This window comes from Tursiops truncatus, chromosome 14 (genome assembly GCF_011762595.2).
Source record: "Tursiops truncatus isolate mTurTru1 chromosome 14, mTurTru1.mat.Y, whole genome shotgun sequence".
Lineage (NCBI taxonomy): Eukaryota > Metazoa > Chordata > Mammalia > Artiodactyla > Delphinidae > Tursiops > Tursiops truncatus.
Window position 1 is genome coordinate 24,325,966 of NC_047047.1, and position 26,387 is coordinate 24,352,352.

Below are 26,387 nucleotides of genomic sequence, written 5' to 3' on the forward strand. Positions count from 1 at the left end.
GATACTGTTTCCAAGGAAGGAGTGCCTGACCCTTGTATAGGTCTGAGGGGGCAGTTCTAGAAAGCTTCATAAAGGAAGGGATATTTAAGAAGAATCTTGAAGAATAGATGGAAGTTGTTTTTTTTTTTTTTGTTTTTTGTTTTTGTTTTTATGTGGAAAGGGAGTAGTGGTGTTCTGCGTGAAGAGAACCTGGTGTGTTTATAGGACCCTCATTCAGCAAGGGGTTTGGGCTTCAAGTAGGGGAATAGTGAGAGATGCATCAGGAAAGATTGGTAAGGGCCAACTAACACAGATTAGACTTTATCTTGGAGGTAAGTCACTGGAGGGAGTGATGAGTTCCAAGGGGAGTGTTCTAGAACAATTACCAAGGGTGCAGCAAACTTTTTCGGTGAAGGATCAGATAGTAAATATTTTAAGCTTTGCAGGCCATACAGTTTCTGTTGCAACTACTCACCTCTGCCCCTATAGTGTGAAAGCAGTTACAGATGATACATGAACAAATGAGCATGGCTCTGTTCCAATAAAATTTTATTGACACAAACAGGCAGTGGGCTTGATTTACCTGTGAGCTTACCAATCCCTGTTCTAGAATGATAATTCTGGGGGCTCACTGGAGATTGGACTGGAGCATGGGGAGAGAATGGAGGCAGGGAGGCCACTTAGGAGCCATTGCTTTAATTCAGGGGAACTAAGAAGGAGGGACCATGAAGAGAAATGGTTTGTGACATGCTCCAAGGTAAAAATGACAGGACTACATAACCAATTTGATGGGAACATGTCTAGTTGTTTCTTTGTTGCTCAGTGGAGTGATTCTTCCAGTGAAGAAAAAAAACTGTAGACATTCTGTACTTGGGACTCAGAATCATGTGCACATCCTGGGAGGTCACCTGTTGGTCACAAGACACTATGCTGGGTGCATAGATATAGACTATTAAGCATAATTCTTAAGAATTCTTAAGAATATTAAGTTTCATTTCCTATTTTTCAAACTGAGGTTTGGAAATGCTAAGTTGTTTGTCCAAAGTCATCTAGCTGGTAAATGGTGGAGCTGAGATTGAACCTGGATGTGGCATCAAAGCCTGTGCCATTCCTAAAATGTAGAGTCTTCTCCCCACCTCTCAGGGTATGTCATGAAGCCCCACTCCATAAGCCTATGCAACTCCCTCCTCTCTCTTCTCTCAGTCCCTGCTAAGACCCACCCAGCCCTTTAAGTTTCTCAATCAGCTTCTGGCATAACAAGGACTAGAGCTGTGTTTTAGCTGAAAAAAACTGTTAGGTATGAGATTATTCTTGTGTGTTTGACAAAGGACATGAATCAAAACTCAGACCCCATCTTGAGGTTCTAACCTGATGATTTTTGCATGTTACAATTTGGAGAAGATAGTGTGGTATTAGGTTGTGGATTAGGGAATCCCTGAATTTAAGTGTCTAGATTAGAACGTTGTCCTATTCCCTGCCTAATCACCCAGGAGATAACTGTCAAATTCAGGTAATAATATCTGATAAGGGAGAACTTGTTGATTTAAACCCTGGAGGTCAAGATTAGCTTCTGAAACGGCAAACTTGACAATTGTGGTCAAGGAAGTCAATTCAGTTACCATTCTCCCTCAGGTTGTCTAGTAACACCACTGATCATTACTTTAGTGCCTTGTCCAGATTCAGTAAGAGACAGTCTCTACATCAAATATTTCAAACAGGACAGAGAAATACCCTAGAACAACTGAATTATATGATGGATACAGCAGTCCTTTTAGTGATACCTATTGGACAGCATTGGGTCACGTGGTACACGGAAGGGCAAAGAGACCTCTGTGATTGAAGTGAATCCGTTGCATGACCCATACCTTGGGCCAGGGAGGATGGACACACAAACAAAGTGGGGCTCTTCCAGCAAGGGGTAAGGAGGAATGCATGCTGGAGTTAAACACCAGTGCCTGCCACAGTTGTTGATCTGTTTTGACCACCAGCCTGTATTAGTTTCATAGGGCTGCCATAACAAAGTATTACAAACTGGATGTCTTATAACAACAGAAATTTATTGTCTCACAGTTGGGGTGGCTAGAAAAGCTATCAGCAGGGCCATGCTCCCTCTGAAGGTACTAGGGAAGTATCTGTGCCAGGTTTCTCCCCTGGCATCTGGTAGCCTTAGACATTTTTGTTTTCTCCCTGTGTCTCTCCACATTGCCCTCCCTCTGTGTATGTCTGCATTTAAATTTCCCCTTTTTATAAGGACACTAGTCATCTGGAAGGGCCCACCGTGATGACCTCATTTTAACCTGGTTACATCTGTAAAGATCCTACTTCCAAATAAGGTCACATTCTGAGACTTCACCATATCTTTTCTGAGGGACACAATTCAACCTGTAACACAGCCCTTTCTCAGGGAGAGTTCAGGACTCCTTCCTCTTACCAAGGTGATTGAGTGCATCTACTCTAAGTTATCTTCATCTGTGGTCATTTTGCTGTTCACTTCCTCTATATGCTGCTTAGGACATAGGGATTGTGTTTCTGTTTATTCCTAGTTTATTATATTTCAGATGGCTTCTCAGCCTTTGCGCTTGTCAGTGTTCTTTAGGCCACGCTCACTGCATTTGTCCTTCCAGCCTCTCCTTTCCTTACTTTGAACTTTGTTCATTTAACAGTAAGTGTTCATATAACAGTAAGTGTTGAGTTCCTGTTGCATTCCAGGAACTATGCTAAGCTCCAAGGATGTAAGGATGAAAAAGGTGAAAAAGACAGTTTCTGCTCTCAGAGTTCTCATGGGAGGCTACACAAGCAAATAGTGTGAAACTGTTGAAGAGGGAAGTGTGTGTGCGGATTCTGAATACTGTGCTATCCCCAGCATAGCGTCTGCCTTGTCTCCTTAGTGCTGACAAGAGCACCCCAGGTCACTTCAACAGCTTCATCTGCTTGCTGTTGCTTTCCGTTCACTTTGTCCTTCACCCATTTTGATCCACATGCTTTTGTCCAACTATATAGTTTTCCATCTCAAATCTTGTCTTTCTACGTGAATGCTGTCTCTGTTTAATGTGTTCCCCTCCCCCAGCCTCAGCCATTATCCAGTTGATTAACTCATGTTTCTTTGAGACTCATCGCTGGGGCTTCCTCTTCCAGGGAGCCGACTATGCCCCCCTACCATCCTCTCTTCGCTCCCTGTGCTTACCTTTGGAAACAGTACTCCTTTCCCCCAAAGAGACACTGACCAAGGCTTGTTTGTCTTCATATCCCCAGTACTAGTATCATGCCTCTGTTAATAGGTGCTTTATTGATAAACAAGTGAATGAATGAATGATTCCTAGACTGGACTTTGCTTCTGCTTTCCAGGCTGTACTTTTCCTTTGGCATCCTTCCCTCAAAATCATGTCTAGTCACCACTTTTTTTCTACCACATGTCCAGAGTAGTAGCTCATGGCATTCTTTCCAATATGCTGACACCTCAGCTATGCTGGCCTTTATGGTCAGTGGATACATTTGGCTACCCATTGACCACCATCTCTTTGGTCTGCCCTGCTTCACACAAAGCAAGTCCTACTTACTTGCATGCAGGAAGATGGTTCTCATAGGAAAAGCAGAACTTCTTCCACGGTCTTCTCTGTTTCTTCATTTCCAAAGTTTCCCCCTCTCTCAATTCTAGAAGCAAGGGACATAGCATTTCTGCTACAGTGATTATTTCAACAAGTATTTTTTTGAGCCCCAAGTTTATACCTGAGTTATGCTTGAAGCACATTAACTCTTATCTAGTTTCTGCCGTTCTGATAAAAAAGACCTGCTTCTTTTACTCCTTCCTGCTTAATATATTGGGTTTCTCCTATGTATTGAATAACACGGTGATTTTCAATTTTTTTTTTAGCATTAATACTCTTCAAATGAAATCTTATATGGAATATCAATGAGTAAAAGAAGAAGCCAAAATTTTATTGTATATATGTAATTATTTTATATGATAATTTTAGTTTATAACATATAGTTATACATATTTTGTATTGGCTGTACAGCCTTGAGAAAATTATGGCAGCCAGACATTCAAAGTGATAGCGTTTTTAAACAGGATACCTTGCAGATGTGGGCTATTCTGATTAAAATGATCCAGAAACTGGAAAGAAGAATATAGGAAAATTTGGTTTTAATGTTGACTCATTAATACTATGTAACAGCTGTTGGCATTCTTTAATTTATAAGGAATCTAATTGAAAGGAATAGATGAACAAGTTCTTCAACGAATTTTTGTCTTCCTTTGATAGAAAATTCTTCCGTGAAATATATAGTGCCATTATGGATGTTAATTATGCTATTAAAACTATTGTGAGAAACTCCAGTGCCTGTTTCTCTTTAGTAATCACTTAAAGCCTTTAACACAGCAAAACATATTTAATTTGGCATGTTGAGTCCAAACTTCAGTTGTCATTTTCATCACTGGCACTCTGGCCCTGCATTGCTGAGCTGGTCTTATTTGGATTTATAAAAACCTTCCAAGCACTCTAAGAATAAAACAAACAGTAATAATACCAATAATGCCACAATGCAACAGGTAACGTGGTCACTTATTATTGTATAGTTTACTATTATATCTTTATGTGAGCATGCACTCAGTGGATATCCCTGAGTCTTGCCTGACGTTTAATTGAACTTGCATTGATCTGAATCATTTAATGACGTCTTCAGAACTACAGCTTTCCTAATTAATGACATATCTAATGTGTTCAAACATATTCATGGTTTTGGCAAGAGAACCTTTATTCTATGACTGTTCACGTTTGGCATATCACACACTGAATATATCCGTTTATGGTTTAAAAAATACTTAAAAAAATGTAATCTGAATCAAACATTTGTAGAACCCTTGAAACAAATAGATTGAACTCCAGTATATTGGAGTATGGTGTAAGACAATGGTGGTTTCAAGGAAGCTGCAGAACTGACTTGAGAGGGCCTCCCTGTTAGCATCAGATAAATGTCTGCCCGACTCATGGCTTTTCATCTCCCAGGTGCTCAGCAGTTTATCTGCTTTGCATTGAATTGAATTGGCACAAAGCAGGTCCTGTGTGGCTATGGACTAGCTCCCCCTGGTGAGGAACCATCAGGAAGGTCTCAGGTGGAAGCTGTCCATCTTCTCAAGGATCTACACAGCTCCTGCCAAGGAAGGCTGGCACACCCCTACCTAGAATTTCCATTTTCTCTGGCTCCCTGAGGGACATCCCTGGGTTTCCAGACTCTGCCTTGTTTTTGAGCTACTCTTTCTGATTTCCTCAGTGTCCCTGTGCTTATGCTCTGGTTTTAATAATTATAATGGATTTAGAAGTTGGCTTGGGACTGGGAGGCCAAAATGGGAAAGAATCAGATGACCAGGAATGCTTCTTGTTCCCATTTGCGTGTTCCTCGGTAGGGCATTATTTTTGTGAGTTCTCCACATTTGCAGATGCCTCAGATATACTGGTCTTGGGAGGCCCCACTAGTGACAGACTGAAGCAGTTGCTTGAGGAATACTGGTGAAGAATAAAATGGCAAGTGGGTCACCTTTTTTAATGTCCTGGATTAGGGATCCACAAGTTTGCTGTCATGTCCTGCCCTACTTGCAATTCTAGAGAGAAAATCACACAGGATTTGTTCAGAATTATTCAAGCACATGTTGGTTGTTGACCATTAGGGCTGAAATTCTTTTCATGCCCAGTGTGGTATGAATGCTGTGATTTGTTTGACTACTTCCTGCCAGTCTCCATGACAGTTTCTTCTTTCTCCATCTGACACTGGCAGGCTAGGGTTCAGCCATGATCTTTTTCCTCTACCTTTGGTATACTTTGTCAGGGTTACCTCATCTATTTTTTTACTTCAGCTGATGACTCTCAAATGCCTCTAATTATCACTCCAGGATCACAATATGACTCCAGACTTCCTTTAGAATATTATTCCCCCAAACCTCTTTACATTTCTTACAAGCTGGCCAAATTCAATGTTCTTGAGTCTCCCTACACTTCCTTCATGAAGGAGAATCTGATGTAAGCCCCCTAATTTTGAAGAAATCATAGTGTAATGCAAAAATGTAGAAAACACATACTCTTACCATATGCAAAAGATTGGCACACAGGGTTACAGGGCTGCAAAAGAGGGAGCAATTATGTATGGAGGGGAGAATCAGGGAACGTTCTTACAGGAGGTGATGTGACATGGATCTTGAAGGGTGGGTAGGACTCAGAAATGCATTAATATGAAGAAGTACATTCAGCAGAGCAAAACACAGAGGTAGAACTGGGTGGGAAGTATATGAAGAAGAACATGATTCCATTTGCTTGGACTTTGGCTGTGTTGGAAAGGTAGGTTGGGAAGAACATATGAAGAGCCTTTTTTTTTTTTTTTTTTTTTTTTTGCTGTACACGGGCCTCTCACTGTTGTGGCCTCTCCGGTTGCGGAGCACAGGCTCCGGACGCGCAGGCTCAACGGCCATGGCTCACGGGCCCAGCCGCTCCGCGGCATGTGGGATCTTCCCGGACCAGGGCACGAACCCGTGTCCCCTGCATCGGCAGGCAGACTCTCAACCACTGCACCACCAGGGAAGCCCTGAAGGGCCTTTATTTACAGGCTCACACTTGAATTTTAGTCTGTAGGTGATGATTTTAGAACAGAGCAGTGGCATTATTAGAACATTGTTTCTGAATGCTCAGTCTGGCTCCAATATATGATCTTGGGGTAGGGGAAGAAGAAAAGGGAAGCACTCTTAAGTTAGCTGAGTGACAATGGGCACAAAATAGTTCGAAGGGATATGAGGTAGAATCTTCAGGGCAAGGGAGAGGAAGGGCCTAAGATGACTCCCAAGTTTAAGTGTGAGTGATTGGGAGGCTCAGGATACTGTGAACACTGTAGAGAAAATTGGAAGTAGTTAGGTGGGGTAATGAACTTAGGACACATTGGGCTGGAGAGATCTCTGGGAAATCCAAGTGGAGACTCCCATCCCACCTCATCCATCCTCAGTACTCTAGACTCCCTTTCAGGTTAAAATGGTCTGGCTTCCTGCCCCGCTCCTCCCAGCTAGGATCAGCCCCACCTTGGTATGCCCAGGCCTATCTGACTTGAGGCAGTAAATACTTAAAGAGGGTCCTCTGATCCCCTGGGCATATATATTGGGGCATCAATCCTAATAGGTCAACCTAGAGCTGATCATGAGAACTTTGCAGCCCATCTTCAACCCATGTGCTCTGCTTCACAGGACCAGTTTTTGTTTGTCTCCTTTTCAAATTCTTGTCCCCTTTCTTATGTTCTCACTCCTGTAGGCCCTCCTGGAACAGAAACCCCTGCTCCCAGGCTATTGCCAGAGTTCTGATATCCAGGGACAGAACCCAGAGACTGAAAGCTAGTTTTTAAAGGTAACTTCCTGGATTTTGACCATTTTTAAGGCCCATAGGGTTGACTCAGTTCTTCTCTCTGCAAGGTCAAATCTTCAGTGCCTGTGTCATCCTTAGGGATGGGCCCTGGTTCTCTCCCCACTCTCAGGTGCTACTTCGAATCCAGCACCACATCTCACCAGTGACTTCTAGGAAATGTGAGGTGTCCAACATGTGCATGGCACACTCTGCATCTTGTACCTATCTGGGACCTTTTATGAAAGCATCTTGCATCCCGCCTCCCAAGTTTTGAACATTCCTTTAGATTATCACTCCTCTCTCCTACCCTGGTTGTCCTTCCACACAACTGGACACCTGACCTTCATGGTACACTGGGTCTTTGGATTGCTGGTCCTGATATTTCCTATATTGATTGTTTTTGCTGCTGGTTGTGCCTTGGTTCTGACAGTGTCATCATCCAGTTCCATGGGCACTTCCTTTGTGTTTATGGTTTGGGGACTTCAGAAATGAACTGAAACTGGGGAGGGATCTGGGAGTATCCAGAGCCTCTGTGACTGACTTCGTCAAACATCTTCAGTTACTTTCTTCTCCTTCTGAAGACTTCACATAAGTAAAACCATTCCCGGCCAACACCAAATAAATGTTGCACATGCTGCTTGAATTACTATGCATTTACCCCAGTGTGACTTTCTCACAAATTAATATTTCACTGAAACTATTCCTCTGGATAGGCTGACGCCAGCAGCTGTGGAAATTGAACATTTGCTTTGTACAATGAAACTTTAGGACAGGAGTTTCTTTTTTTACATTTCTCAGCTATGTAGCTCATTTGGAAAAAAATAAGCATTCTTGGCAGAATCCATGTGGCATGAGCCAAATATCCCAGCTTGTGTTTCTGTATACTCAGCTATAAAGCGATGAGAAAATGCAGTTTCTAAATGCCCATTGTATAGCATTGGCATATAAAAGTTAGGATTACCATTTACTGAGTACCTACTATGTGCCAGACATTTTACCATGCTCTGCATCCTCAAAAACACCCTGTGAGTGTGCCAAACCCGGGCCTGTTGGCCTTCTGATCCATACTCTGCCCTGGGCAGGAGGGACTAAATGGAGGCTGCCTTTCTCAGGCTTAAGGGTGCTCTGGATTCCTGCTAGGTTTGGCCAAATAGAGTCACCTGTGAGGTTGGAGGGTGAGGAAAGGAGGAAGGCGGATTATTTCCTTCCTCTCTCTTATCCTCAAGCATCTCCTCCAGTAGTAGCTGCATCTCCATGGTTCCAGCTTCCACTATTTGAGTCCTCCATGGTTCCAGATTCTTTCTGGTGACCCTGGCTCCTCCCTTTGCCCCTTCAGTTGCCTTCTGCTTGTTGTTGCTAATCTCTGGTTTACCTCATGGTCCCATCTCATACAATCTTACTCCAACTAATTTCCTCTTTTTAAAGTTCATACCAATTTGAAAAGATCTTTAAATTCTTGACTTTGTCATCTATTGTAGCAGTCTTCAAATCTCAGCTTCTCTATCACTTTCCACCTGTATTTCTATCTTTATCACATGCAACCAGTTCCTTGCATTAAATTTCTTTAGTTGTAAATACTTGAAGGAGTTTCTGTTTCTCTGGTTAGAAGCTGGTTGATGGATTGAGGCTGGAATCATTAGCCTCATTTTAAGGATGAGGAAACAGAGGATCAGAGAGGTAAACTAACTTGCTCAGTCTTAAAGACAGGAAAGAGTAGAGCTTTGGTTTAAACTCAGGCCTGATCAGTCCTGAAGCTTGTGTCCTTTCCCCTACATACTCGTGTGTTCTGTTTCCTGCTGCCACATGAATGGAGTCTAATTTCTCCTGTATAATCCCTTCGTATTCTGGAAAAAGAAAACTCTCATAACCACCTTCTCCAAGATTTCCCCAGATGAAATGTTCTATGTCTCTGCAACTGTTCCTCATGAAAAAGAATTTTGAATTTCCCTAACATTTTGGTTGAGTCCTCTGGATTAGTGCTTCTTAAACTTTAATGTGAAGATTATTATTCGGGACAACTCTGGAGATCATGCATTAAAATTTTTTTAAATTAGACTTTTTTTTGTATATAATTTTATATTTAGATGCAGTTGTAAGAAATAATGCAGAGATCACATGTTCCATTTACCCAGTTTCCCCAATGATAAATTCTTGCAAAACTATAGTACAATATCACAACCAGGATGTTGACATGATACACTCAAAATACAGAACATTTCCATCATCAGAAGAATCCCACTGTTGCCCTTTTATTGCTATACTCACTTCCTTTCTGACTCTAATCCCTCCTTAATCCCTGAAACCGTTTATTTAATTTATTCACCATTTCTATAATTTTGGCATTTTAAGAATGTTATATAAATAAAGTCATAAAATATGCAACATTTTTGGATTGAGTTTTTCACTCAGCATAATTTTCTGGAGATTTATATCGGTTGTTGTGTACATTAAAAATCTGTTCCTTTTTTCTTGCTGAGTAGTGGTCTGTGGCATGAAAATACCACAGTTGTTTGAACCTTCTCCCCTTGAAGGAAATTTGGGTTGTTAACAGTTTTTAGATATTGCAAATAAAACTGCTTTAAATATTTGTGTGGGTTTTTGTGTGAATATAAGTCTTCATTTATTTGGAAATAAGTGCCCAGGATTAGTGCAATTGCTGGGTTTTGTGATAGTTGCAACATCCAGTTTTTTGAGAAACTATCAAAGTGTTTTCCAGAGTGGCTCCTTCATTTTACATTCCCATTAGCAGTGTATGAGTGATCCAGTTTCTCCATATCTTTGTCAACAATTGGTGTTGTCTCTATTTTTCAGTTTAGCCATTCTGGTAGATGAGTAGTGGTATCTCATTGTTTTAAATTTGCATTTTCCTAGTGACTAATGATGTTGAATATCTTTTCATGTGCTTGTTTGCTACTTCAGTATCTTCCTTGGTGAAATGTCTCTTCATGACTTTATCCCTGTTCTAAATGGATTCTTTGCTTTTTTTTACTGTTGAGTTTTGAGGATTCTTTATCTATTCTAGATACTAGTCCCTTTGGCAGCTATATGATTTGCACATTTTTTCCCACTCTCTAGCTTGTCTTTTCATCCTCTTAACCCAGAAAAAATGTTTTTAATTTTGATGAAGTCCAGGTTATCAATTTGCCCTGTTATACATTGTGATTTTGGTGTCAAGTCTAAGAATTCTTTGCCTAGTGCTAGATCCCAAAGATTTTCTTTTTTTTTTCTAAAAGTTTTGTAGTTTTATGTTTTACATTTGGTTTCTGATCTACTCTGAGTAAATTTTTAGATAAGATGTAAGGCTTAGGTCAAGGTTCACTTTCTTTCCTATGGCTGTCCAGTTTCTCCAGCACCATTTGTTGAAAAGCCATTTTCCTCCAATGAATTGCAAAGCACCTTTGTCAAAAATCAGTTGGGCATATTTGCATGGGTCTATTTCTGGGTTATCTGTTCTGCTCCATAGATCTATGTTTCTGTCTTTCAGAAGTAACACACAGTCTTGATTGATGTAGCTGTATACTAGTAAGCTTTGAAATTAGGAGGACTTATTCCTCCCACTTTATTCTTTTTAAACTTATTTTAACCATTCTAGTTCCATTGCATTTTTATATCAATTTTAGCATAATCTTATTTATATCTACCAGAAATCTTGCTGGTTTTTTCATTTTGTTTTGTTGGTTTTGGGTTTTTTTTGGCTGGGGTTTCAATAAGAATTGCATTATACTTGTATATCACTTTGGGGAAAATTAGTATCTACACTATGTTGAGTCTTTCAATCCACAGCCATGGTCCCCTTTCATTTATTTAGATCTTTGATTTCTCTCCATAGGATTATGTAGTTTTCAGCATTCAAGTTCTGATTATGTTATGTTACATTTATATCTGAGTGTTTCATTTTTTGAGCAATTGTAAATGGTATTGTATTTTTAATTTCAGTGTCCACATGTTCATTACTAGCATATAGAAATAAACTTGATTTTTGTATATTTTCTCTGTTTATCTTGCCTGTGACCTTGCTGAACTCACTTATTAGTTTTAGGGGTTTGTTGCTGTTGTTTGATTTTTTGTTTTTGTTTTGGGTTTTTAGATTCCTTGGTATGGTCTATGTAGACCATCATGTCATCTGCAAACAGGGACAGTTCTCTTTCTTCTTTCTGACCTGTATCTGATCTATACCTAAGGATCTATAGCTATAGCTCAGTCTGCTTTCAAGATTTCTTTCTTTGTTTTTAATTTTCAGAAGTTTAATTAAAATGTGTTTTGGGATGACTTTCTCTTTTTTTTTGATAATAGCTATATTTATTTATTTATTTATTGATGTTTAAATTTTTTTTAGAGTATAGTTGATTTACAATGTGTTAGTTTCAGTGGTACTGCAATGTGAATCAGTTATATATATACATATGTCCACTCTTTTTTAGATTCCTTTCCCATATAGACCATTACACAGTATTGAGTAGAGTTCCCTATAATATACAGTAGGTCCTTATTAGTTATCTGTTTTATATATAGTCGTGTGCATATGTCAATCCCAATCTCTCAATTTTTCCCTCCCACCCCTTTCCCCCTGGTAAGTTTGTTTTCTACATCTGTGACTCTATTTCTGTTTTGTAAATAAGGTCATTTGTACCATTTTTTTTTTTTAGATTCCACATATATGTGATATCAAGTGATATCTGTCTTTCTCTGTCTGACTAACTTCACTCAGTATGACAATCTCTATGCCCATCCATGTTGCTGCAAGTGGCATTAGTTTGTTCTTTTTATGGCTGAGTAATATTCCATGCTATATATGTACACATCTTCTTTATCCATTCCTCTGTTGATGGATATTTAGGTTGCTTCCATGTCCTGGCTATTGTAAATAGTGTCACAGTGAACGTTGGGGTGCATGTATCTTTTTGAATTATGGTTTTCTCTGGATATATGCTCAGGAGTGGGATCACTGGATCATATGGTAGCTCTGCTTTTCATTTTTTAAGGAACCTCCATACTGTTCTCCATAGTGACTGTACCAATTTACATTACCACCAACAGTGTAGGAGGGTTCTCTTTTCTCCATACCCTCTCCAGCATTTATTGGTTGTAGATTTTTTGATGATAGGCATTCGACCAGTGTGAGGTATAGTTCTGATTTGCATTTCTCTAATAATTAGTGATGTTGAGCATCTTTTCCTGTGCTTTTTGGACATCTGTATGTCTTCTTCTGAGAAATGTCTATTTAGATCTTCTCCCCAATTTTTAATTGGGTTGTATGTATTTGATATGGAGCTGTATTACGTGTTTGTATATTTTGAGATTAATCCCATGTTGGTTGCTTCATTTGAAAATATTTTCTCCCATTCTGAGGGTTGTCTTCATTTTGCTTATGGATCCCTTTGCAGTGCAAAAGCTTTTAAGTTTAATTAGGTCCATTGGTTTATTTTTGTTTTTATTTTCATTACTCTGGGAGGTGGATCAAAAAAGATCTTGCGACTTATGTCATAGAGTGTTCTACCTATGTTTTCCTCCAAGAGTTTTATAATATCTGGCCTTGCATTTAGGTCTTTAATCCATTTTGAGCTTATTTTTGTGTATGGTATTAGGGAGTATTCTAATTTCATTCTTTTCCATGTAGCTGTCCTGTTTTCCCAGCACCACTTATTGAAGAGACTGTCTTTTCTCCATTGTATATTCTGGCCTCCTTTGTCATAGATTAGGTAACCATAGGTGCGTGGGTTTATCTCTGGACTTTCTATCCTGTTCCATTGATCTGTGTTTCTGTTTTTGTGCCAGACCTTACAGTTTTGATGACTGTAGCTTTGTAGTACAGTCTGAAATCAGGGAGCCTGATTCCTCAGCCCCGTTTTTCTTTCTCAAGATTGCTTTGGCTACTTGGCATCTTTTGTGTTTCCATACAAATTGTAAAAATTTTTGTTCTAATTCTGTGAAAAATACAATTGACCATTTGATAGGGATTGCATTGAGTCTGTAGATTGCATTGGGTAGATTGCATTTTGACAATATTGATTCTTCCAATCTAAGAACATGGTATATCTCCCCATCTGTTTGCATCATCTTTGATTTCTTTCATCAGTATCTTATAGTTTTCTAAGTATAGGTATTTTGCCTTCTCAGGTAGATTTATTCCTAGGTATTTTATCCTTTTTGATGCAATGGTAAATGGGATTGTTTCCTTAATTTCTCTTTCTGATCTTTTGTTGTGGTGTATAGGAATGCTAGAGATTTCTGTGTATTAATTTTTTATCCTGCGACTTTACCAAATTCACTGACAAGCTCTAGTAGTTTTCTGGTAGCATCTTTAGGATTTTCTATACATAGTATCATGTCATCTGCAAACAGTGACAGTTTTACTTCTTCTTTTCCAGTTTGTATTCCTTTTATTTCTTTTTTTTCTCTGATTGCCATGGAAAGGACTTCCAAAACTATGTTGAATAAAAGTGGCGAGAGTGGACATCCTTGTCTTATTCCTGATCTTAGAGGAAATGCTTTCAGTTTTTCACCATTGAGAATGATGTTTGCTGTGGGTTTACCATATATGGCCTTTATTATTTTGAGGTAAGTTCCCTCTGTGCCCACTTTCTGGAGAGTTTTTTTTTTTAAACATAAATGGATGTTGAATTTTGTGTAAAGCTTTTCTGCATCTTTTGAGATGATCATATGGTTTTTATTCTTCAGTTTGTTCATGTGAGGTATCACATTGATTGATTTGCATATACTGAAGAATCCTTGCATCCCTGGGATAAATTCCACTTGATCATCCTGTATTATCCTTTTAATGTGTGGTTAGATTTGGTTTGCTAGTATTTTGTTGAGCATTTTTACATCTATGTTCATCAGTGATATTGGCGTGTAATTTTCTTCTTTTGTGATATCTCTGTCTGGTTTTAGTAACAGCATAATGGTGGCCTCATAAATTAGCTTGGGAGTGTTCCTTCCTCTGCAATTTCTTTGGAAGAGTTTCAGAAGGATAGGTGTTAGCTCTTCTCTAAATGTTTGATAGAATTCGCCTGCGAAGCCATCTGGTCCTGGATTTTTGTTTGTTGGAAGTTGTTTTAATATCAGTTTCAGTTTCAGTACTTGTGGTTGATCTGTTCATATCTTCTATTTCTTCCTGGTTCAGTGTTGTAAGGTTGTACTTTTCTAAGAATTTGTCCATTTCTTCTAGGTTGTCCATTTTATTGGCATATAGTTGCTTGTATATAGTAGTCTCTTATGGTCCTTTGTATTTCTGTGGTGTCAATTGTAACTTTTCCTTTTTATTTCTAATTTTATTGATTTGAGTCCTCTTTTTTTCTTGATAAGTCTGACTAAAGGTTAACAATTTTGTTTATCTTCTCAAAGAACCACCTTTTATTTTCTTTGATCTTTTGTCTTGTTTTCTTTGTCTCTGTTTCATTTATTTCTGCGCTGATTTTTATGATTTAATTCCTTCTACCAACTTTGGGTTTTGTTCTTTTTCTCTGCTTTAGGTGTAAGGTTAGGTTGTTTATTTGAGATTTTTCTTGTTTCTTGAGGTAAAATTGTATTGCTATAAACTTCCCTCTTAGAACTGCTTTTGCCGTGGTGTCCCATAAGTTCTGTTTATTTTTTAAAAGGAATTGGTTAATTCATTTTTGGCTGTGTTGGGTCTTTGTTGCTGGCTTTCTCTGGTTGTGGCGAGCAGGGGCTATTCTTCATTGCAGTGTGTGAGCTTCTCATTGTGGTGGCTTCTCTTGTTGTGGAGCATGGGCTCTAGGCACGCAGGCTTCAGTAGTTGCAGCACATGGGCTCAGTAGTTGTGGCTTGCAGACTCTAGTGTGCAGGCTCAGTAGTTGTGGCACATGGGCTTAGTTGCTCCATGGTACATGGGATCTTCCCAGACCAGGGATCGAGCCCATATCCCCTGCATTAGCAAGCAGATTCTTAACCACTGTGCCACCAGGGAAGTCCCATGTCCCATAGGTTTTTAATTATTGTGTTTCATTGTCATTTTTCTCTAGGTAATTTTGGATTTTCTCTTTGATTTATTCAGCAATTCATTGGTTGTTTAGTAACATATTGTTTAGCCTCCATGTGTTTCTGTTTTTTACAGTTTTTTCCTGTAATTGATTTCTAATCTCATAGCATTGTGGTCAGAAAAGATGCTTGATCTGATTTCAATTTTCTTAAATTTACCAAGGCTTGATTTGTGACCCAAGATGTGATCTGTCCTGGAGAATGTTTCATGTGCACTTGAGAAAAAAGTGTATTCTGCTGCTTTTGGATGGAATGTCTTATAAATATCAATTAAGTCCATCTGGTCTAATGTGTCACTTAAGGGTTGTGTTTCCTTCTTCATTTTCTGTCTGGATGATCTGTCCTTTGGTGTAAGTGAGGGGTGAAAGTCCCCCACTGTTACTGTGTTACTGTTGACTTCCCCTTTTATGGCTGTTAGCAATTGCCTTATATATTCAGGTGATCCTATGTTGGGTGCATATATATTAGAATTGCTATGTCTTTTTCTTGCATTGAATTGCTATGCCTTTTTCTTGCATTGAACCCTTTTTCTTGCATTGAACCCATTCAACCCTTGCATTGATCATTATGTCATGTCCTTCCTTGTCTCTTGTAACAGTCTTTATTTTAAAGTCTATTTTGTCTGAAATGAGTATTGTTACTCCAGCTTTCTTTTGATTTCCATTTGCATGGAATATCTTTTTCCATCCCCTCACTTTCAGTCTGCATGTGTCCTTAGGTCTGAAGTGGGTCTCTTGTAGACAGCATATATATGGTTCTTATTGTTGTATCCATTCAGCGAGTCTGTGTCTTTTGGTTTGAGAATTTAATCCATTTACACTTAAGGTAATTATTGATATGCATATTACTATTGCCATTTTCTTAATTGTTTTAGGTTTGTTTTTGCAGGTCTTTTTTCTTCCCTTCCTCTTTTGTTCTTTGCTCTCTTCTCTTTTGGTTTGATGACCATCTTTAATGCTGTGTTTGGGTTGCTTTTTCTTTTGTGTGTGTGTATCTGTTGTAGTTTTTTGGTTTGCATTTCCCATGAGTTTTTTTAAAATTAATTAATTTATTTATTTTTGGCTGTGTTGAGTCTTTGTTGCTGTGCATGGGCTTTCTCTAGTTGCAGTGAGCAGGGGCTACTCTTCATTGCAGTGCATGGGTTTCTCATTGTGGTGGCTTCTCTTATTGCAGAGCACGGGCTTTAGGCACACGGGCTTCAGTAGTTGTGGCATGCAAGCTAAGTAGTTGTGGCTCATGGGCTGTAGAGCACAGGCTCAGTAGTTGTGGCACATAGGCTTAGTTGCTCTGTGGCATGTGGTATCTTCCCAGACCAGGACTCAAACCCATGTCCCCTCCATTGGCAGGCAGATTCTTAACCACTGTGCCACAAGGGAAGTCCCTCCCATGAGGTTTTGATATAGCAGTCTTTATTTATACAAGGTTGTTTTAAGTTGCTGGTCTCTTAATTTCAAATGCAGTTCCCATTTCCTGCATTTGTACTCTTGTCTTCTTACTGTTGCTGGTTTTGATATCATATTTGTGTATGGATGATTTCCTGCTGTTACTGTGTGTTTGCTTTTACCAGTGAGCTTTCCCATTTGTGATTTTCTTGTTTCTAGTTGTGGCCTCTTTTTTTTTTTCTTTGCCTAGAGAAGTTACTGTATCATTCGTCATAAAGCTGGTTTGGTGGTCCTGAAGTCTCTTAGCTTTTACTTGTCTGTAAAGCTTTTGATTTCTCTGTTGAATCTGAATGAGAGCCTTGCTGGGTAGAGTATTCTTGGTTGTATTTTTTCCCTTTCATCACTTTAAATAAATTATGGCACTCCCTTCTGGCCTGCAGAGTTTCTGCTGAAAAGTCAGCTGATAACCTTATGGGGATTCCCTTATATGTTATTTGTTGCTTTTCCCTTGTTGCTTTTAATGTTTTGTCTTTGTATTTAATTTTTGTTAGTTTGATTACTATGTGTCTCAGCATGTTTATCCTTGGGTTTATCCTGTATGGGACTGCCTACACTTCCTGGACTTAGGTGATTATTTCCTTTCCTAGGTTAAGGAAGTTTTTGGCTATAATCTCTTCAAATATTTTCTCAGGCCCTTCTTTTTCTCTTCTTCCTTGGGACCCCTATAATTCGAATGTTGGTGTATTTAATGTTGTCCCAGAGGTCTCTGAGACAGTCCTCATTTCTTTTCATTCTTTTTTCTTCATTCTGTTCTGTGGCAGTGATTTCCACCATTGTATCTTCCTGCTCACTTATCCATTCTTCTGCCTCATTCTGCTATTGATTCCTTCTAGTGTATTCTTCATTTTAGTTATTGTATTGTTCCTCTCTGTTTGTTCTTTAGTTCTTCTAGGTCTTTCTTAAACAGTTCTTGTATCTTCTTGATCCATGCCTCCATTCTTTTTCTGAGATATTGGATCATCTTTACTATCATTACTCTGAATTCTTTTTCAGGTAGATTGCCTATCTTCTCTTCATTTAGTTGTTCTTGTGGGTTTTTACCTAGCTCCTTCATCTGCAACATATTCCTCTGTCATCTCATTTTCTCTAACTTATGGTGTTGTGGTCTCCTTTCCACAGGTGGTAGGATCGTATTTCCTCTTGCTTCTGGTGTCTGCCTCCTGGTGGGGGAGTTTGGTCCAGGGGCTTGTGCAGGCTTTCTGGTGGGAGGGCCAGGTTCCTGCCTCTGTTGGGTGGAGCTGGGTCTTGTCCCTCTGGTGGGCTGGGCCATGTCAAGCAGTGTGTTTTGGTGTGTCTGTGAGCTTATTATGACTTTAGGCAGCCTGTCTGCTGATGGGTGGTGCTGTGTTCCTGTCCTGCTGGTTGTTTGGCCTGAGCTGTTCCAGCACTGGAGCCTGCAGGCTGTTGGGTGGAGCCAGGTGTTGGTGTCAAAATGGGGACCTCCAGGAGAGCACATGCCAATTCATATTCCCTGGGGCCTCTGCTACCAGTCCCCTTGCCACACATTGAGCTACTGCCAATGCCTGGTTCCCCAGGAGGCCCTCCAAGACCCCTAGGTAGGTGTATCCCAGGTTCCTATGGAGGTACTGCTTCGTGCTGACACCTTGTGTGTGCCCTCCAAGAGTGGAGTCTCTGTTTCCCCCAGCCCTGTGGAGCTCCTGCGCTCAAGCCCTGCTGGCCTTCAAGGCTAAATGCTCTGGGGGTTCTCCCTCCTGATGCCAGACTGTCAGACTGTCTTGGAGAGCTATTTTTATATGGGAAGGTCCTTATGTGGCCTTCGTTGGTTAAATATATATATATATATATATATATATATTTCTTTTTTTTGGTACAAGTTCTGGTTTTAGTATGGATGACTGCCACCTCTTTCCTCAGTGTATGCTGGCTGTTATCCCCCTGAATAAGGGGTTTGACTGGTGTTTTCATGGCCAGAGCCTGCCCTGGATATGGAGTGCAGCCTCCCTTTTGCTCTGTGATGGTCACTGCCCTGTCAGGGGTGTGTTCTGCTCCCTACTTGTTGGAGGAGAGGACCCCAGATCTGTTTCTTAGCTGTGATTCTGATCTGTGGTGTGAGTTAGGTGGGATTGGAGCACTCCCACTGGGAGAGAATCCACTGAATATTCCTCCTCTGTAGCTGTTTACCTGTGAGTGTGCTCTGTGTGTCCCCTTTCATTCACTGTGTGGGCACACAAGGTACACTGTTGTTGGCACTGCTCTCTGTCCTACCTTAACTGTGGGTATGCTGTCAATTGGCCCTGGTGACTCTCACGTGTTGTTTTCACCAGGCCACCATACAGATCCACTGAGGTCATGTCTCAGGACTGCAGTAACTGTGTACCTGGACCTGCTATGGAGGCAGCTCAGACTCTGGCCTTGCCCATCCCCTGTATGTGCCCATAAAGCCTACAGGTCCTAAAGCCAGACCCGTCTCAGCTGCAGGAGCACTTGTCCATTTGGATGTTCTGCAGACACTGAATTTAGGAAGCTGTCTGTGGAGGTCTAACTCCGCAATTTGCACAGCCACAAGGAGAGATTTCAGCTCTTCTTTCTTAGTCACAGAACCCCTGGGGCTCAGCTGTTGTTTCAGCCCCACCTCTGAGTGTGGGCCACCCACCAGCCTCTGCTCCTGAGGCTGCCAGAGCACACTGAGCCTGTCAGGTGGGAGGGAGCCGAGGCAGCAATCCGGGTGAGTGGGCCGCCCAGGCGATTGGGGCGAGCAAGTTACCCAGGCAGGGTGGGTGCAGAGGAGGCAATGACCGGAGATGTGTGAGCCTGCTCTGGCGGGAGCCCCACCTAGTGCCTGTGGAGGCAGGGCCGGCATGTGAGGAGAGAGACTGCAATGGCGGCCCTGCCCTTTGCACGTCACTCAACGATGGTGCTTTTCTTCTATCATGGTCCGGGCTTCCTCCAGGAGCATTCCAGGTTGCAGAGCTCCTCACTCCCGTCCCCGCAGGCTGTCTCCTCACGGCCAACAGCAGTCCCCTTCCCCGGTCTGCTCCCCAAACCCCACGTTTTAGCACCCAGCCCCCATCCACCCTGATGGACACATGTCTCAGGCTGGGGCATGCAGGGCTGTGGCATGGACCATTTGGGTAGGTTTCAGTCTGTCCTTCCTGCCACAGACCGGTTGCTGTGCTCTCCTCCAAGACTCCGAAACTCCCCTTCTGTCCCAGGTGATCTCCCCACTGGTGAGGGGGCTTCCCCAGATGCATGAAGCTCTCCTCATCTTCAGCTCCCTTCTAGGGGTGCAGGTCCCATCCTGCTTCCTCTCCTCTTCCTTTTCCCTTCTTCTTTCTTTCATCCTACCTGGTTACATGGGGATTCTTCTTGCCCTTTTAGGTGTCTGAGGTGCTCTGCTAGTGTTCAGCAGGTGCTCTGTGAGAACTATTTCATTAGTAGATGTTTTCTTGATGCATTTGTGGGAGAGATGAACTCCACGTCCTTCTACTCCTCCGCCATCTTGATCCTTCGGATTGGCATGGATTTCTTTGAGTCTACCCTTTTGAGATTTGGTCAGCTTCTCATATCTGTAGATTTTTATCTCTTCCTAAATAGGGGGATTTTACAGCCATTATTTCTTTATTTTTTGAAACACTTTTTCATTTCTGCCTGTTTTTTCTCTCCTTTGATTCTAATGACACAAATGTTAGATCTTTTGTTATAGTCTCACAGGTCCCTAAGACTCTGTTCAATTTTTTTAAATCTATTTTCTCCCTATTGCCCAACTGTGTAGGTTCTATTGTACTACCTTCCAGTTCACTGATTCTTTCCTTTGTCCTTTCCACTCTACTGTTGATCTCATTTACTTAGTTTTTAATTTTGGTTATATTTTTCAATCCTAAAATTTTCTTTTTTTTCTTTATATCTTCCATTTCTTTGCTAAGGCTTTCTATTTCTTTGCTGAGGCATTCCATTTTTTAAAATTCATTTCAAGCATATTCATCATTGCTATTAGAAGTGTTTTTTTATCACGGCTGCTTTAGAATCCTTGTCAGATAATTATAACATCTCTGTCATCTTGGTGTTGGCATCTATTGACTGGCTTCTTATTACTGCTGGGTGAGAAGGAGAGTTCCAGATCCCATGTGGCCTCCACTGACATGATGTTGGTGATGGTGGGGCTTCTAACCACGGTGGTTGGTGAAAGTCCTGACCCTTCACTAGGCCTCCTATTACATTACTCCAGCAAGGAGGGAGAGGAGCTGGGTGGGGGTGAAGTCCAGGATTCCTGTGTGTTCTCCACTGATACTGCCAGGAAGAGTGGCTCATTACCAGCTGTCTGGGATGAAAGTCCCCTTTCCCTACTTGGTCTTCTCTAATGCCACTCTGATGCGGACGTTGGGGTGTCTTCTTTTAGTCTCTCGAGGATGGAAGTCTATGCTCCCCACTCAGCCTTTGCTGTTATGGGTGTAAGCTGGGGCCACAGTTTTTCCTATGGTGTTTGGCTGGGGTAGAGTAGTTATTGTCTAAGAGTTTTCTGTCTTGCTAGACTGTCCCTTAACTGGTCTTTTGACTAGAGAACATGCGTTTGGTGGTTTTTTGCTTTGTTTTCTTTTGTTTTGGTCTACACCTGTTAGGTTTGGTTTCTGGGTTGCCGACTTCTTCAGCAGCTTCATCCCCATTTTATTTCAGCCATCTTGGTTTCAGGTACTTTCATCCTTTACCTGGACTGTTGAGTTAACCCCTAGTGAGTCTTTCAGACTGTAACCTATAATCTCTGACTTCTCCAACATAGCCTCCGCTTCTGCCAGTGTTTTCTTCTTAGGAAGCAGAACTGACCATGTCACCCTTCTGTTAATACCATTGTTCATAAAATAAAATTCCATCTCCTTTGTAAGGCACTGCAGATCCTCCAAGGTCCAATTCCAACTTTGCCTTTCCATCTTTAATTTCTAGTAAATCCTTCTGCCTACTTTCTTGCTCTAGACATGCCATATACCTTCCCTCACATTATTCCTTTGTCTCTAGTACTTTTCTTTACTCTGGGAAGTATGGTTTAGAAGTTAAAAGCACTAGAGATAGGCTGCCTGAGTTTAAATTCCATCTCCAATATTTTCTAGCTGAGTGATCTTGTATAGCACTACCTCTCTGTGCCTCAATTTTCCCATCTGAAAAATGGGAATAATAATAGCACAGGATTGTTATAAATTAGTATTCTTAAATTAAATATTCTTAAATATTCTACATAAAGCATTGCCTGGTTACAGAGGAAGGTCTCCATAAATACGAGTTATTAGTATAATTTGTATTAAATTAATACTCAGTGCTTCAATTTAAATCTTACCTCTCTATGAAGTTTTTATGAGTTCTGCCCACTGCTCTCCCATTATTGGAATTAATTACTCTTTCCCATCTGCACCCACGCCACTTAACTTACATTGCTTTTTATACTTCATTCTGTTTCCTTAGCTAGGTTGCAGATCTCTCTCACTAACCATGTTTGTTCATTTTTAGATTCGTTCAGTCAATGGAAGCATTCACTATGAGTCAAGATCACAGAGGTGTCTAAGGCATTGACTCATATCCATGACAGAATTTATTTTAAAGAACTTATGTGCTCAGGCACTGTGCTAGGCAGCATAAATGGAGAAGGATGGGACATTAGATCCCTAAGGATTGAATGATGGTAAAAAAAAAAAAATGGAGAGAGGAAGTATAAGTTTAGCAGGGAGGCTGAATAAAGGGAAGGTCATTTAAGGGTGAGGGCAGGACTTCCCTGTTGGTGCAGTGGTTAAGAATCCACCTGCCACTGCAGGGGACACGGGTTTGATCCCTGGTCTAGGAAGATCCCACATGTGGCAGAGCAACTAAGCCCATGTGCCACAACTACTGAGCCTGTGCTCTAGAGCCTGCAAGCCACAACTACTGAGCCCGCATGCTGCAACTACTGAAGCCTGCGCACCTAGAGCCCATGCTCCACAACAAGAGAAGCCACTGCAATGAGAAGCCTGCACACCACAATGAAGAGTAGCCCCCACTCACCAGAACCAGAGAAAGCTTGCACACAGCAACGAAGACACAACTCAGCCAAAAAAAAAAAATTTTTTTTTTTAGAAAGGGTGAGGGCAATTAAGCAAGTTTATTGTGGATAAGACCAGCAAATTGAAAGAGAGAGATTTTGACAGTGATTAGGAAAGAATGAGAAAATGTTTGAAGGAGAAAGACGTGTGTGTGTATACATACATGTATGTGCACATATATGCATGCTTTTTGCATAAACACATCTTGTGTGTATATATGTAAATATATGACATATATACATACCTCTCTCTCTCTCTCACACACACACACACACACACACACACACGGAGGAGGTGGGGGAGAGAAGGGAAGGAGAAAGGGAGAAACTGCAAGCTTGAGAGAGAATTATACACATATATAATCTCTCTTTCTCTCCTTCTCTCTCTGTCTTTCTGTGTGAATAATATATAGTAAAGTATATCTTTCTATCTGCCTACCTCTGTATAGACAGAGATGGAGATCAGTCAAACAAGAAAGGTAAAAGAAGGATGAATCACTGATGGAATGAAATCATATAGGAAGAAGGAGGAAAAGATTTGATCAAAAGCACAGGTAAAACTCCCTTAGAGAAATGAGGGAGGAAGGTCAGGATCAGATGGAAGAGAAGGGAGTTATAGTTCATGTAAGTTGGCTGCTGTTTCCTCTGGGAAGATGGGAAGCACAAGAAGGGTGAGGATGGAGAAGGGGGCTGAAAGAAAGGGGTAGTGGTTTGGTACATTTTCTCTTGGAATTGAGAAAGGACAATGCAAGGGACTTAGAAGTTTTCCTAGCAATATAAGGGCCTCACTGAGGGTGTAAACCAAACATTTACAATGGTGCTAATATGAATGTTTTTTTTTTTCAGAAACACTTAGCCTTTGGACAAGAAAGCTGGCAGGTGAGGGTTACAGTGGTCTTGGGGTTAGGCCTGGGGATGGTGGGAGGGCAGCAGAAAGGTCCTGGTAAGAGCCAAGTGTAGTGTAGTTATAGTAGCCAGGCTGTGTAGAGAAAAGTGAATGGAGGATGAGACTTAACTGGGTGAGCTGGAGGGTATAAGAAGCTTGAGGAACCAGAGAGGTTGGAGAGCACATTTACTTTGATTCTAGGGATGAGGGTAGTAGGAAGACAGAAAGATCTGGTTGAGAGTGGGATTTCTGAGTGTGAGTCATTCATCCAACAGTCACTGAACATCGGCTTTGTCCATTTACTGTGGGAGGCTCTAGGAACAAAGAGAAGAATGGAGACCAGGTGGTTCCTGCCCTTAAGGAGCTCACAGCCCAGACTTCAGAGGTGGTGCCTTTCTAAGTGAAAACTAAAGTCCAGGATATGCTCTTGGAAGTGGTTTACTGCAGTAGGTTGGAGGGGAGGGTTGGTGGAGCAAAGGAAGCCACGCAGCTGGTAGGCTAGCGTGTTGGATGTGTCTTCCATAGGAGTTTATCAGTCCTGTAGAGAAAGTCAGGGTTTCTCTCTGCTCAGTCATTTCTCCAGGGCCATGTGTATCCTCTTACCATCCTCTGAGGTGGGAGCTATTTTTCTTTTCTTTTTTTTCTTTTTTGGCCATGCTGCGTGGCTTGTGGGATCTTAGTTCCCTGACCAGGGATCAAACCCGTGCCCCCACAGTGGAAGCACGAAGTCCTAACCGCTGGGGAAGGGAAGTCCCCAGGGAAGTCCCTGGGAGTTATTTTTCCTTTCAAGCTTTTGCATCTCAGACTCCATGTGACCACAATGAGGTCAGTCCTTGCATGGTTTTCTTTAGTGTAGAGTGGAGAGCGAGTGGGACTCAAAGAACTGATTCCATGCTTTGGTGCAATGAGTCTCTAAAGAACTACTGATCTTGTGCTTTTTTGCCCTTACCAGTAAAATGGAGATAGGAAGATGCCACACATCCTTTGTGAGGCAGAGGCAGCTGGGATAAGTAAAGATGTAAATAAATAAGCAAAAGTCGGATGCTGCAGGAGCTGGTAGGAAGCAGTGATAATGAATGAGTGTGTATGCATGGAGCAAGGGGACTGCTTAGGGCTCCGGGACCTCTGTGACTGATTTCATTTTTTTTCTACACAATTCTAAATGAAACTGGCAACCTAAAGGAGCTGTGTATAATCTAGGTCTTTCAGAGACCCCTGGTGGCTTCTCTAGCTGGGTTGAACAGAGGCCTTGAGATTTCTCCATGGAAGATACAGGCTGTGGGAATCCACTTGGCAGCATGTGCCCACAGAGCTGCATGAGACTTCATTTCATGGCCCATCTGGGCATTACTCTCTGGAAACTAAATTTCCTCCCTTCCTCTTCCAGAGAGGCTGGCTTGCAAACTTCACTGGTGAGGAGCCACACAGGAGCCACTGTAGCTATTTTGTGGGTTTTGGCTGACAGAAGGGAAGAGGAAGCGTACATCTTTTGATTTTTTTACCCTTAGCTTCCCTTTTTGCTCTGACCTTGGGAGATTGGTTTCTCTGGCTGTCTGGTTCAAATTCTAGATTAAACTCTGGCAGTGGGCTTTATCCTTTCAAGGAATGCTATTTCATATCTTCAGGGGTCCAGACAAAGACCACCAAGGTTTCTCTGCTAAGCAGTTCATAACAGCACCAGGTCTAAGGCATGACGTGATCTCTCAGCCATGTGATGGCTCTCTGATATTTTTTATGCCATTTTTCTTTTCTTTCAGAGCCTGAGAAGCCAACTGAGGCCAACCAAGTTTCAGAACCTCTACTGTCTGATACTAGCATCTCCAAGGATGAACCATTCTAACCAGATACTCCTCTACTCTTAAGAGTACACTTCTCCCCAGGTAGCTAAGGGGATAATAAGATTTTTTTGTTTTGTTTTTCGTTTTGTTTTCTAAGCTGTGCTGCGTGGCATGTGGGATCTTAGTTCCCCAACCATTGATTGAACTGGCTCCCCCTGCATTGGAAGTGCAGAGTATTAACTAATGGACTACCAGGGAAGTCCTGATAATAAGACTTTTTTATGACCCTTTGCACACCGTGTGATGAGATAGTCATCTGCATGGTGGCTTATATACCAGGGATGTGCACTGCTGCTACTGAAATATAAGATGAAATGTACTATCACCAGGCATACTTCATTTTGTATATCCAGTGGTTATACTCAGTATAGGTGGGTAGACTCAAGGTTCCAGAGAATATGAATTTGCAGCACTGGGAAATAGGTTATCTCTAATATGGAAACCAGTGAAAATGTCATGCAATGCATGCAATTAGTCATTCAGTTTAAGAGATGGTGCTTATAAGCCAGCTTGTCATCTTCATCAGGAGGCCAGCATGTGTACAGGAAGACAAAATTCTGAGAGGTAGGTGATGGAAAGAAGCTGTCTCCTCAATTGTGCCACAGATTTTCAGTAATTAGGTGAAGGGAGCTTTGGGTCATAGATGAAAAAAAGCTGTCAAAGAGTAAGAAGTATAAGAATTAGTAGGTGCTGTCCAAAGAAAGTATGCTGCAATTCTTGTTTACTGGCCCTAGAGTGTTCTCTAGACATCATTTTCCCCTAGAACGGTGTGGGGTTAATCCAATGGATAATCACAGGGAGAAAACCCTGGCTTTGAAAATATATGGCTGCTTAGTTGTAATTCTGCCCTAG

At 41.3% G+C, this 26,387-nt stretch overlaps 1 protein-coding gene across 9 annotated transcripts in view; it reads left to right on the top strand.

The window, feature by feature from the left end:
* The window catches only part of EVA1A (eva-1 homolog A, regulator of programmed cell death), a 77,464-nt gene that overhangs the window by 15,054 nt on the left and 36,023 nt on the right, over positions 1 to 26,387 (top strand). For 5 of the 9 annotated variants that reach the window (XM_073791201.1, XM_073791195.1, XM_073791196.1 and 2 more), the window contains one exon: positions 25,455 to 25,577. The exons of 1 other annotated variant lie outside the window; for it this stretch is intronic. The gene's annotated coding sequence lies outside the window, so the exon portion shown is untranslated. Of the gene's footprint in view, positions 1 to 23,657; positions 23,691 to 25,454; positions 25,578 to 26,387 lie in introns of all 9 variants that reach the window. 3 more of the 9 variants (XM_073791197.1, XM_073791198.1, XM_073791200.1) reach the window with 1 other exon arrangement.